Source organism: Gopherus evgoodei, chromosome 5 (genome assembly GCF_007399415.2).
Source record: "Gopherus evgoodei ecotype Sinaloan lineage chromosome 5, rGopEvg1_v1.p, whole genome shotgun sequence".
NCBI classification, from domain to species: domain Eukaryota; kingdom Metazoa; phylum Chordata; order Testudines; family Testudinidae; genus Gopherus; species Gopherus evgoodei.
This window is the reverse complement of record NC_044326.1, coordinates 76,574,068-76,588,544: the sequence shown is the minus strand read 5'-3', so window position 1 is coordinate 76,588,544 and position 14,477 is coordinate 76,574,068. Positions and strand designations below refer to the sequence as shown.

Below are 14,477 nucleotides of genomic sequence, written 5' to 3'. Positions count from 1 at the left end.
TCCCTCTGCAATATTCTCTAGCTCCATTATGGCTAATGTTGTTAAACTGTGCCCAGCTCCCAAAGCTTTGCAGGCCAGACTATAATTAATAGTCTGCAACATCAGCCAAGCATTTCACTTCCACAAACAGTGAAGCACATCTTGTTGCTGGCTCTTATTTCTAACTGGCCATCCCTGCCATCCAGATCAACAGCCAAGTGTTACTCACCAAGCACAGCAAGGACATATGCAGAGGAGGCATCCAACAATCTACTACTGACCTTTTAAAAACAAATGATGAAATATTGAAAAGACAAATCAAGAAATCTTCTTCCATTTTACTGAGGCTAAGAAACTATAAAATCTAAAAATTAGGAGTAAACACCATTAATACTCATCACTTATTCCGTATCCTTCCTCTCTCCTTAGAGGAGCTCAAAACATTAGTTGATTCATCAAAACAACTGCCCACTCACCACTTGCTGTACAGTTCTTTGAAAATATCTTTTCCCACCTACTGCTGCTACCTTTCCACTGGTACCTCTTCACATTTTCTGCAGCTGAACATGTGCATGAGACTGAGGATGCCTCACCTCTAATTCCTGGGGCAGTCTCTAAAATTCCCATATGTATAAGGCTAATGGAGACGCAGAGGGTGGCCTATCTGTGCACATAAGTTCATTAGCATTGAGTTAACAGCAAAGTGTGTCAACATATTGACAAGGGAATGCGATGTTAATACTTCCCCCCCCCACCCCTGTCCAAAAAAATAACTAAACAAATTTTAACATGCAAGAGATATTTGCTCTCCCCCCACTTATGGAGACATTTTATTATAAATCAAATCCTCTAAACACCACAGAAGTTTCTTTCTTTAGTGGACTTTGTCACCTTATTTCACCTTCGGCAACTCATAGTGTTCCCCTCTCATTTTAACAAGGCATGAAATTATGCCTGAGAAGTAAATTATCGTCAGGAACACCAGCGACAGATGTTGCATTTCTTAGTGTCATCAGTTTAGATATATCAATTTATATTCCCCATTATATCCTTTATTAAAAAAAACTACATAATAAATAATGAAGCAATAGATGAAAGACCTTTGCAATCATTCTTTTTTTCCCCCCTTGGTCTACAAGACAGCTTTGTACTAGCTTATGATCAGAAAGATGCTTACTATATGCAAAAAAGGGCAAAATTCAAACTAGTCTCTACTTGAATACATTTACAAAATCCAACCTATTGTGTCATCTTAAAGTTTAATTCTATATCTAATTTTAACAAGACATGAAGACATAGAAATTGGATGCAGGATGCCAACCTCATCTCTACTGAACCAACAAAACCTTCCATCTAGAGCTGTGCAAAATATTTGTCATTGTAAACAGAATAAATCTGCTTTTTGATCTGCATAAAATGCAAACACACTCATTTTTCCCCAATCTCTCAATATCAGTTAAAATTTCAGTTCTGTTTCTTAGAGTACATTTGTGAATTTTTGGCTGGGTTAATTAGTTTTCATCCCATGCTGAGTTCAAATTTTCAGTAAGTGATTTATGACCAACTCTGAATGACAATGAATAATCACTGGCCCAGGGAAAGAGAAAGAATGACTCTATAACCTGGTTGTTTGGGCTTTCACCCAGTAGGTGAGAGACCTAAGCTCAAATCTCTTCTCCAATTACTACTTATTTACTGATTGATTAAAAGTGAAACAGCTTCAGATTAAGCATGACCCTCATCAGATTATCCCATAGCCTAGTGCCTCATTCACTACACACCTTCTAGTTTCTGCAACAAATGAAGCCTCCTTTGTGACACAACCCTGCTCTGCCCCTGGAACAAATCCATTCTTTCCACTGAAAGAAACAGAGCTGACAAAAAGAACACTATGAGCTCATACAAGGGGGAAAGACTGTGCAGGGAACCTCAGGTCAGTCATATTTTAAATTCTGAGTGCTTGAAACTGCAACCTTAATAATGTTATTTTAATGTAGTTTTGTGTCTCCATAATTTCCTAATTTTTTTAAAAAAGCAAACAAAAAAAATTCATCACCTTTACATCATATTGACACAGACACAAACTAGTCTCTGCTTGAATACATTTACAAAATCCAACCTACTGTGTCATCTTAAAGTTTAATTCTATATCTAATTTTAACATCAGCAGGGTTGGATCCAAGGCACAGATCTCTCTCTTATGAGATAATGGAGTAACTGAGAGCAATAGTACACCTCTACCCCGATATAACGCTGTCCTCAGGAGCCAAAAAATCTTACCATGTTATAGGTGAAACTGCATTATATCGAACTTGCTTTGATCTGCCAGAGAATGCAGCCCCCCCCCCCCCAAGCACTGCTTTACTGCATTATATCCAAATTTGTGTTATATCGGGTCACATTATATCGGGGTAGAAGTGTATGTTCTCATTCTTATATTTCTTTCATTGGACCAGAAGTATGAAACATGATTCCTCAGTGGGTTTTACAGATATTTACTGACAGAAGAGGAAGAGTGAGGCTCAGGAAACTTGGGTTCCATTTTCATGACCTGGAGGGGAATGTGCCTAGTAATCACAGATCCTATGTTTGTTCCCCTGCTCCCATTAACTCCTTCTGCCCTTTCTCATTCCTGTTTCCATCCCCTCCCCCCTCACAAGTCTTCCAAACCCTGTCTCACTCTTTGGGTTCCTCATCCAACCTCAATCTCCATCTTTATCCCATCCCTAGCTCCTTGTCCTAGTCCCTTTATCCAGCCAGCCCTAGATCTCCTTCCACTCTCTCACTTCATTCTCTACAGCTGCTAGTTTCTTTATTCAGCCATTTCCACCAGCTCTGTCTCTCCTCACTCCCTCCTGAGTCCCAGTCCCAGTCCCAGTCTCCTTTATAAAGGAGTCAGCCTCTTCCCCCTCACTCAGCTCCTAACCTTGCCAGGCTCCTAGTCCAATCTAGGTGGATAACATAGCTGAAGTCGAAGTATCTAAGATCTAATTACTCACCATCCTCACGGCGAGGGATCGATGTCCACGGCTCCCCCTGTCAATTCTGCAACTCCGTTCGGGTTGGTGGAGTTACGGAATCGATATAAGCGCGTTCAGGGTCGATATATCGCGTCTAGATGAGACGTGCTATATCGATCCCCAAGCAATCGATTGCTACCCGCCGATACGGCGGGTAGTGAAGACATACCCTGAGAAGGGTTCTTACTCTCTTATGCAGGCACACAGTACTAACCAGAATTTAGTCCTAAAGGAGGCTGCACTGTTTCTTCTCTGTGTGTTGGACCCTTGCTGGGTCAGGGATGCATCTATAGAATCTTACCATTTTTCTCTCAACTTTACTGTTCAGGTGTGATGATTAAATATGAGGGGAGGGGCAGTTATATAAAAAATAAAATTAACGGTCCAGATTTTAGACCACATCTGACCTGTGCTCTGTGAAGTGTGTGTGAGGAAAGAGGCAAAGGTGGATTTAAGAACCCCTCTACATTCTCCACTCTATTTTCCAACCAGGTGTTTGTGAGGCCATTTCCTGATGTAAAAGAAAGAAGCCTCAAGGCTTATCTTTCCCATAGCTTGTGCCATTCCTCTACCTGGTGAGGCTGGTTGGTGTGACTTTCTGGCCATGTCCTCATTCCCAACCTACAGGCCAGGAGGATGATATAGGAGTCAATACTGGGACTCTCCTCAGAGGATTCCCCATTGGGCTGAATCTACTGGGCTTCCAGCTGTTTTCCGCTAACAGAACGGCATACCAAACTTCCATAGCCTGAAATACAAGGGGAAAATCCTACAAATCTCAGGATATTTGAAAAGGACAGTGGCAGTAGCATAGATATCCACTTTCTCTCTCTCAGGAATGGGGTTCAGGTTGCTGGTTGGTACTCTACAGAGCATAAGAATGTTAGGATGAGCAATCTATTGGGAGGGTGGGGGACTGCAGTTGTTAGGGGAGGCACTGCTACAGAGATTGACTTCACTGCCCTCTCAGAATTTCCTATCAGTTTTATTCAACTTTCAGTCATGTTAGCAATGGACTAAGGGAATATATGGCGCATAGAAAAGAAGTCTGAAAAAACATGCACGTTTACAGAATGTCAAGAGTCAGAGCAGTGCTAAATTGCCATGAATGTACAGCATATTTGAAGATACTGGCAAATTTGTTAGCTTCCTAAGGACTACCAAAAAAAAAAAAACCCACTAAGATTTGTTGTAAATCTGAGAAGTGTAACTGTGTAAACTGTGACCAAAAAAATTCATAGAAAAAAGTTAGTGACTGTACGCAGAACATATATTATTGCAGCAGTTGGATGTAATTCCAATAGACAAGCAGTTGAGCAAATTCAAAAATATATCCAAAATCCCAGATATCTCAAAATCAAATAAATGAACTCGTATCCTTCTCAGAGAAGACTCAACCCCACCAACACATGAGAGAGTACAACTGAGTAGGTGTAGTGTGCGTATGGATGAGAAGAGACTAGTAATTTGCTATTGGTAAAATACAGTGACAGATTATTATTTCTCTGAAAAATTGGGGTGGGGAGACACTATTCCTTACCAGCACTGCTCCTGGCTCAATACAATCCCACATTTCCATCTCACTGTACATATAGTAAAGGATTATGGCCCAAATTCTGCCACCTTTGCTCATACTGTAGTACACAGTCCCACTGAATTCAGAGACTGAAGTAAGCTGCTACGCAGTGCAACATTAGCAGAATCTGACACAGTCTTAAAACAAACATACAGGAAGTGAAAGTTACTACTGAGATAGCAAATTTTAAAAGTTTTTGTACATGGAGTTTTTCAAAAACTCCAGGTTACTTTGCATCAGAAAAAAGTATATTCAGAAACATCTTCTACATTACAGGAATTCCACATTTAAATTTAGATTTAGATTTAGAGAACATAAGAATTAAATGTACTTTATCAAGTAAAAATCTTAAATGTAGGTTTACAAAATCACTAATTCACATGCCTGGGGTAGTTTCAAACTTGTGGACAAAATGACAGGAATTATGACAAGAGAAGCAGAAGCAAATGGCACTCCTATAATTTGTAAGAACCTTTTGGCTTTATTCTATGAAATCAGTATAGAATAAGGATTTGGTGACAGGGCTTCTGTGATAGTCTGTACCATTTTACAAGACTATGATACATTTTATATAACAAGGTATGCCTTGTAAAGTATCATTTGAAAACTCAATCTGCTGAACATTATTGTCCTTGTAAAATGTGTGTGGCAACACTGTATATGAAATTATAAGATTATACTGGATGGCATTAATAAGATTAGAAAAGCAGACACAAACCAGTTCCTCAGAAACAAAAGGCAAACTGACTCCTCAGCCAGGTGTCAACAGAATCAAATGGACGATCATCTGGTTAAGCATCCATCCTTTGGCAGGAAGGAGGGAGTGAGCAAGAAATGTACATATTAGCAAAGTAACAGTTGTAGGTTCCCGTTCCCCAGACCTCCTGTTTTCTGAACCTCAGCTGAAGATGATCTTCAAAGAGGAAAATGGCTATAAGAAGTGAGAACAGGGGACACACATCACTCTTTCTCCCTTCACTCTGTTCACAAATTTAACATCTGAAGAAAGAAACAGCTGTAAAGGGCACCTCAGGTTGAAGAGTTAAGGAGATACAGCTCATCAGCAGTTCAGGTTGTACTCTGACTAATATCACAGCTTCACAATATTGATCACTGGTCTCATGAAAATCCAGAGAGTTGTCATTGTGTGTATAAGAGGGTTACTTCCCCATATAATAACTATTGTTCTTTGAGATGTGGATGCTGTGTATATTCCATTCAAGTGTTCATATGCCCAGTGCACCGAAACTGGAGAACTTGGCTTAGCAGTAGCTAACAGGGTCGTGCTCATGCCCTCTGGCCCTCATAGGCCCTCCATATGACAATATTAAGGCAGCACCTCTCTGACATCAAAATGCAAGGCTGGAGACTTTTGCAATGGAAATGGCGGGTGCCTCATGGAATACACTTCAGCACCCACATCTTGAAGAACAACATTTTTTTAGAATGAAGAAGAAAAGGTAGTTACTTATCTAAGAGGTTGTAGGTGTGTATTCCATTCAGGTGATCACAAGCAGTTCTGGTAGGCGATGGGGCTTGGAGTTAACTTAAATAATGATGGCAAAATAGCCCTTCCAAAGTTTGCATCTGATCTAGATGCCATGGCTGAGAACCATGATCCATCTCATCTGCTCCTGTCGAATGAGCCCATAATGTTGGTGGGGGGTGTAGTGTGAGTTACTCCATAAGCATGGTAATACAAGAAATTATCCACCTATGTGGAGACTGGCTGACCTTTCATCCAATCCATATAGGAGACAAAAAGTTGAAGATATGAATGAAATGGTTTAGTCCTTTCTAAATAAAATGCTAAGTACCACCTGATGTCCAAAGTATGGAGCTGCTACTTATGCACATTTGGATGTGTCTTAGGGAAGAATATAGGCAAAAAATTTGGATGTGATCTTAAGGACACTTTGTCTTTGAAGATCTGGATATATGAAGGCTTGTAATTTGCTGGCTCTTCCTCTGCAAGTTATAGCCACAAGTAAGGCTATCTTCTGGGAAAGGAAAGACCACAAGGTTGCTTTCAGCTCAAACTGAGGGCACATGATGAGTGTGGTCAGCATATTATTAAAGTCTCACAGTAGAACCAATTCTTTACAGAAGGAAACAGGCAAACGATACCCTTCAAAAATCTCATTACCATGGAGTTTAAGAAACCAACTTTCCTTGGATGGGAAGACGGAATGCCGAAATTGCAGTTAAGTGAACTCTCCAATGAGAGAAAAGCTAGACCTGAAGACTTGAAATGTAGCAGGCAACCCAAAATGTATTGAAACACAAGCAGACATGGGTTGCATTCCCTTCTATGTTGACCAAATCTAAAAACCACTTAAACTTACCCAAATAAATAGACCTAGGAGTTCTAATCTAACCAAGTACAATTCACACTATGAGGTGCAGACTGCTCAATGGTGAATGAACAATACTGGATGAACCTGAATCAGCAGGTTAGGAAGAAGAGGAAAAGATCTGGTAAGTCAATCTGACAGACTGAAAAAGTTGGAGAGCCAACATTGCCTCAGCCAGGTCAGTACAATAAGTATCAGTTTGACATAGTCTAACTTAAGTTTGAGGATACCTGGGGAATGGGGGACGGGGCGCAAAGACATACCATTAGGGCTTCTCCCCAGTTCAGATAGAAGGCACCCTGGACTGAGGCCCACTCAGGAACAAACCTGATGACATTTAATGTTGTCCTTTGTTGCAAATAGGTCAACTGATGGGATGCACAATTCCCCCAAAATAGACCATGTTGCTCTATAGAGAATTTGAGGCTGTCTGAGGAAGTCCTGCTAAGGCTGACAGATAAGTGGTTTTGATAGCCTCCTTACAAAGTTGGTTGGAGTAGGCTCCTCCCTGCTTGTTCACATTCTGGTGTCTTGTCTATGAGTATGTGAACCACTGCTCCCCTGTTCTGATCCTAGAAAGCCCAACACATATTGTAAGTGGCCTGAAGCTCCTGTATGTTGATATGATAGGATGCTTTCTGCTCCAAGACCTGAACCTTTAATGTTGCTAGATGTGCTCCCAAATCTATTGTGTAGATATCAATAACTACCATTCTGATCAGTGGAGGATGTGCCAAGAGAACACCCCGGCAAACAGTGTTCTGTTCTGCCCACCACTGTAGTGAATCCAGTATTTCAGAAAGCACTGAGACAAGCAACTTGTCATTCATGTATGAAGTTGGTCTAAGGTGCAACTGTATGCTGAACCACATACGGGCACGCAGCCATATGGCCCAGTAACTTCAGGCATACATGGGCCATGATATTGGGGGTTCAGAAAAATGTGACTAATAATCTAGAATAGTTTGTGCAGGAGAAAGGCCCTTGAATTTGTAGAGTCTAGCTGGGGCCCCAGGAACTCTAATTTTGCTGTTGTTGTTGAATTCAGTTTCAACTTTGCTTTATTGAAAATCAACTAATCAATCGAAGAGGTCCAGTGTGAAAATGAACATGACTGAGGACTTGTTCATCACATCTGCCTCTCACTAGCCAATCATCTATGTATGGGAAGACATGAATTCCCCCTCTCCACCGTCATGCACTTGGTATAGAAGTGTGGAGCTGATGACAGCAAAAGGGAGAACTGTGTACTTATAAAGTTGTCCAGCTATGAAGAATCTCAGGAACTTCTGAGCCTGTGAAGGCCACCACCTGGATACAGGCATCCTGGAGACTGAGAACCACAAACCAGTCAGTGATTCAATGCAGAAAGAATACTAAGCCATGGTAACTATGCAGAATTTTATATACTTGATGAGACTGCGGAGGGCTCAGGGATCAGGAAGTATTGGGAGTAGAATCTCTTTCTGTAATGATGATGAGGAACCTCCTCTGTAGCTCCCAAACACATATATCCTGGACCTGCTGAAGAAGCAGTGACTTGTGAGAGGGATACCTGAAAAGGGATGGAGTAGAGGAGGCAGAGGGGGGAAAATTGAGAGAGATTTAAAGACATAACCCAATCCCATAGTGCTTAAGTCCCATTTGCCCAATAATATGGCTTCGCAAGCGTTGTAAGAACGAGACAACCTGTCCCTGAATTCAGGAAACAGGGTTGAAAGATTCACAACTGGTATGTTGCCCTCAATATAGAAGTCAAACAGACTGCCAGCCCAAAGGTGGAGGACCACAAGCTGGTTGGGTAAAGGTAGATTGATACGGTCTTCTATTAAACTCCTTTTCCCTTTCCAGAGTAGCCTTGGTGCCGTGTGAAATACCTTTGAGGGCACTGTTGCTGCTGCTGCTGCTGACCTGCAAAACAACCCTTCTTTGTGGCAGGGTTATAAATCCCAAAAGAACACAGAGTTGTTCATGAGCCCTTAAACCAGTGGTTCTCAGACTTTTGTATTGGTGACCCCTTTCACACAGCAAGCCTCTGAGTGTGACCCCCCTCCCTTTATAAATAAACACAAACTTTTAAAATATTTAACACTGTTATAAATGCTGGAGGCGAAGCAGGGTTTGGGGATGGGGGCTGACAGCTTATGACCTCCCCATGTAATAACCTCACGAACCCCTGAGGGGTTACAATCTCCAGTTTGAGAACCCCTGCCTTAAACAAGGGTGAAGTCATCTCTTTATCAGAGAACAAACACTGATTATCAATGGGTAAGTCTTCTTACACTGGATCTCTGGAGCTATGCTGGAGTTCTGCCACCACAAAGCCTCTCATTGTACATTAATTCTAGTAGCTGCATCCACTAGGTCTAATGCAGATTGCAAAACTGTCTTGGTAAGCAACCTTCTGCAATGAATGACTTGAACACCTCCCTAGAGGATCCAGATAGCTTGTCTGTGAATTTGGCTATTGACTCCCAATTCTCAAAATCATATTTGAACAGCAGCGCCTGCCGAGTTGCAATGGATATTTGCAAGGAGGAGGTTGACTTTTCTCCCCATGAGATCCAGACTCTTTGTCCTGGTGCATAGATTTGTATCTCCCTTGTCATGACCTCTCATTAGCTGCTTTTACAACAGAGCTGGGGCAGGATGTGAGTAAAGGCACTCAAACCCCTGAATAGGAACTCAATAATGCTTGTCTGTACGTTTTGCTGTAGGCATCAATGAAACTGAGGTACTCCGCAAAGTCTTAGCAGGTTCTAACAGTGCTTCATTGATAGGGAGAGCTACCCTCCCCAGGGCCAAAGACTGAAGAATATATACCAGTTTGTGCATATTTTCTTGTTCAACATGAAGACCCGAGGCTGAAGCCATTTATCTTAGAAACTCCTGATGCTCCTTAAAATCTTGAGGCACTGGGGAGGAAGACTCCAGTATCATGGAGTCATCCAGTGAGGCGGACGACGACAGAAGTGGAACCACTGGAATCACCTGCTGCAATACAAGTTCCTTTATAAGAGGCTCTCTCTGAACCTGCTCTAAGGAAAAAGCCTCTGTGTTAGTCTGTAACATAGGCAGCTGAGCAGGTGGTATCAAAGGTTGGTCAGGCAACCTCACCCATAGATTCCATGGAGGCCATTGTGATATAAGATTGGTGGCCAATTGACACTAGGCCAGGAGGTCCTCTCTCTACTATGGGAACAGTAGCAACACCAAGGATAGCACCAGCACCAACGTCAGTACTGATCCTGAAGATGTTGTCTGTACTGCAGTCCATGTCAGTACTGAAGATAGCAACTCTGCTGATGGTACCGATCAGAAGGCAGACCTCAAATGTCCACTCTGATTTAGGCAGTGACAAAGACAGTGCTAACAACTGGAACACATCTGCAATCACTCCAGGTGGTGCCATCCATACAGACGAGGATCTGGCAGTTGAATGCTCCCGAATTATTGTGGAATCAAGAACAGAGAGGCAAAGCAACTCTGACGTTACCTAGTATGCTAATGGCATGGAAATATTTGGTGCCTATGTCATTGGTACTGGACTCAGAGTTCTCACCAAGGGTTTGATACTAAAATGCTTGTTTACTCACATTAGCAATTCACATGAGTACAACTATTGACTGCATAGGGATTACACTTTTGCTGGGGACTTTTGATTTTAAATGGGACTGCTTCTTTGACAACAGTGGATTGCAGAATCAGATACCAGTTTTTTAAGTGTGTGCTCTGAAAGGATTAGTAATGGGCAACAACATTTAGGATTGGAGGTACACAGCTTTGTAATTCATTGACAAACACCTGTCCTTTGCCAATATTTTAGACCATTTACAATCAGGCTTCATATTCGATCACAGCACAGCCCTGCCTGCTTTGTGGTGGATGTTCTCCTTTTGGTTTTAGAAAGAAAACATACTCCACACTATTAGCTCCATAGTGATCCTTCAGCACCATCTATGTTTACCTGCTGATGACATGAATATAAGATATAGCTGGAATAAACAGAGCAGCACTTCTGTGGATCCAAGTTTTTCTGAGAAAGTCAGTGGGCACTTGCTACTCTTCACCACAACCTGTCATATGTCAAGTTCTCAAGGCTCAACACTTCAGCAGCTCTGTCTCTCTCTCTCACACACACACGAATGTAACACACCACTGACTTCAATGTATCCTGTAACCAACAAGCTGTCAAAAAATTAAAATCCACAGGAAATTGTTCACAGCAACACAAGACACTTTGCTATTTTGAAGGTTTCTAGTTTTCTGTGGATATCAAGCCAGCCAGTGGTCTTCCATTACCAATTCAGGACTTGCATAGGCTATAACACAATGGTGATTGGAGAATTAGTGAAACTATGACATCCAATCAAGAGAACAAAAGCTGAGTAATTAACAAGGGAAGAGCTTTTAATCAAACTATTCACAACTCTGATTTTCCTTTTCATCTGTTAACATCTATTTAACTACATTCTTCCTCCATCATGGCATTTAAACATCTTCTGAGTCTTCAGACAAGGGGAAAAAAATCTCACAGTATGCATGCTCCAAACCAATGAAGACCACAGGGTGATATACCTGATAATTCTAAGGGCTTGTGTACACTTCCACTTTTATCAGTATAACTTACATCACTCAGGGGTGTGAAAAAACACTCCTGAGCAACATAGGGTACACTGACTGAAGCGCTGGTATGCAGGGGCGGCTCCAGGCCCCAGTACACCAAGCGCGTGCCTGGGGTGGCAAACCGCGGGGGGCACTCTGCCGGTCGCCGCGAGGGGGAGGTCCGCCGAAGCTGCAGGACCAGCGGACCCTCCTCAGGCAAGCCACCAAAGGCAGCCTGCCTGCCGTGCTTGGGGCGGCAAAATGCCTAGAGCTGCCCCTGCTGATATGGACAGCCCTATGGTGGTGGGAGAACTTCTCCACTGACATAACTACTGTCATTCATGGTAGTAGTTTTATTATGTTGATGGGAGAGTTCTCTCTGGTCAGCAAAGAGTGGCTACACGAGCGATCTCACGGTAGCACAGCTGCATCGGTACAGTGTAGACATGGCCTAAGGATAAAAGACAAACCCTTAAATCGACAGCCCTAGTTTTAGTTGCTTGTTTTTAAATAGCAGTTAGCTCAAAAAAATAAATTGCGATTACAAAACGAATTGCTATTAATCACAATTTTTATTGCACTGTTAAACAATAGAATACCAATTTAAATTTATTAAATATTTGGATGTTTTTCTATATTTTCATGTATATATTGTATTAGATGTTGTAACTGAAATCAAAGTGTATATTATTTTTATTACAAATATTTGCATTGTAAAAATTAAAAATGAGACATAGTATTTTTCAAATTCACCTCAAAAGTACTGTAGTGAAACCTCTGTCATTGAAGTGCAACTTACAAATGTAGATTTGTGTTATATAACTGCACTCATATCCAAAACAATGCATTTGAAAATGAAAAAAAAAATCCACAAATATTTAAATAAATGGTATTCTATTAACTACAATTATTCACACAATTAATCTCTATTAATTTTTTTAATTGCTTGACAGCCCTAACTAAAACCCTGCATAGCAATAAAGGACTTGACAATATGGGGTCCCGCTATCTGACTTTCTGCTCACCCTCAAACGTGGTCACACTATTTAAAAATGAGATAAAGACTAATGAGATAGAGATAGAGATTAATTTCCAGTTTGATTTGGGGGATTGACCAGCCTTTGCAAGTTCAGGATAACGGTTTTATTTTTATCTAAGTCATCAGTTTGTCCAATAAATTACAGACATCCGGTACAGTGGTACTTTCTATTTGAAAGTATTTAGTACCGGGAATACCTCAGATCCTGCAGTCACCCTAATTATTTTAAAATGTTAAATGTTAACATTGTCATGGAAACCACCTTATTTTAAGAAATCAATTTGTCTAGCTTCTAAGTCAGCAATTTAAAACAATGCTATATTGAAGGGCAAGTATGATATAAATGGAGACACCATTAAAGTCTCAATATATTAAAGATATTTACATGATTGTTCTAGGCTAGTAAGTAGATCATGTCTACTGGACAGCTAACTTTTGATAATGTATAAATAGAGAGACAGTTTATTATTCCCCCCCCCCAAGATATGATTTTATGCATATTTGATTATATAAGATCTGGGCAAATCAGGAGATTGGTAACAGGATATGGAGCCTTTCATCTCTACATTTTAGGTTTGTTCTGTAGTTAAAGCACTGAACTGAGGCTAAGACAATCTAGGTTCAGTTGCCAGCTGTGCCACAGACCACGTGACCATGGGCAAACCAATCTTTCTATAAAATAGGGCGACTCATCCTTCCTTCACGGAAGTGTTATCAGGACAAAATTCATATTGGTGAACTGTTTCCTACCAATGTTTGTTTTGTGGTCTATATGAAATCAGTTGGTTTCACTCCAGTTCAAATAAAGTCACCACAAATATCATTACTGGTAGTTCAACCTCTTCAATGCTGTGGGCTGGCTGCTAGTTTTGGAGCACCTGACTGTCACATACAAAAGTACACTTCCAAATTTTAGGATCAGATAATTATTTAAGTTAGGATTCAGCCACATTAAAAAAAAACACATTAAAAGCAAATAAGGCATTATGCTTGTCCACTACTTTCAATGAACAAGTCACCATCTTCCAACTTACTTTGAAATGCTATATTCTTCTCTGCATCAACTTCTTTTCTTACCAGAAGCCATTACAGTTACTTGCTTCCTTGCACTTGACCACTCCATCCTCTCCCTCAGACTGAGTGCTACAGGAGACTGGGATCTACGTGTGAGGATTGAAGGAAGAATGGAGTGCGGGCTGGTTAGGGCTGTTCCCTGTTAATCAAGATTACCCTACCCTGATAGCTGAGAGATGGTTCTGCAGATTGACAATGGTCACCAGCTACCTCCACACTCTGCTGCTGTAGCAAAATGTTGTGCTGCATATGCCAGAGGAAGACCATCTCTACAACATGGCCTCTTCCATGGTGCATGTATGGAGGATGCTACAAATGGTGTCCTCACAAACACACCATATGTACAAGGTCATGTTAGGTGGAAGACTTTTTTCTCCACATGTGGACTGGGCAGCATTTCACTCACTGCAATGCTTTGTTCCAGGCAACTGCTGCTGGAGGAGCGGAGGATTCAAAGGCCAGATGGAATCATTCTGCAGGTCAGATTCAGCCAGTTGTACCACTGACAATATTTTTATTGGCTGCCACAGGAGAGAGGCAGTCACTCCAAAAGAGAACTAAGGCACTGGAAGTGGCATTGCTAGTCTCTATTACAAAACCTTTTGGTGCATTAATAAGTTTGGAAAATGAAGTCTGGTGTTTATCACCTTTTGCAAGCACTAAATTCATTTAAAAAAAAATAAGATTATTTCACTGTATAATAAGTAACTACAGTTTAGCACATCATGAGACATACAAAACTGGTGGACAAAATGTGCTGTCAGCATAGAACCTTAATAGAGAAGAACAAAACTGGTCACCACCCACTACAACTCAGCAATATAGGAATA

General features: G+C 41.1%; 1 protein-coding gene across 1 annotated transcript in view; it reads right to left on the bottom strand.

Annotated features, from left to right (window-relative positions):
• MARCHF1 (membrane associated ring-CH-type finger 1) overlaps positions 1-13,663 on the bottom strand; it is a 335,941-nt gene extending 322,278 nt beyond the window's left edge. Inside the window, exon 1 of the mRNA XM_030563272.1 lies at positions 13,608-13,663. The gene's annotated coding sequence lies outside the window, so the exon portion shown is untranslated. The remainder of the gene's footprint in view (positions 1-13,607) is intronic.
• Positions 13,664-14,477: the final 814 nt, after the last annotated feature.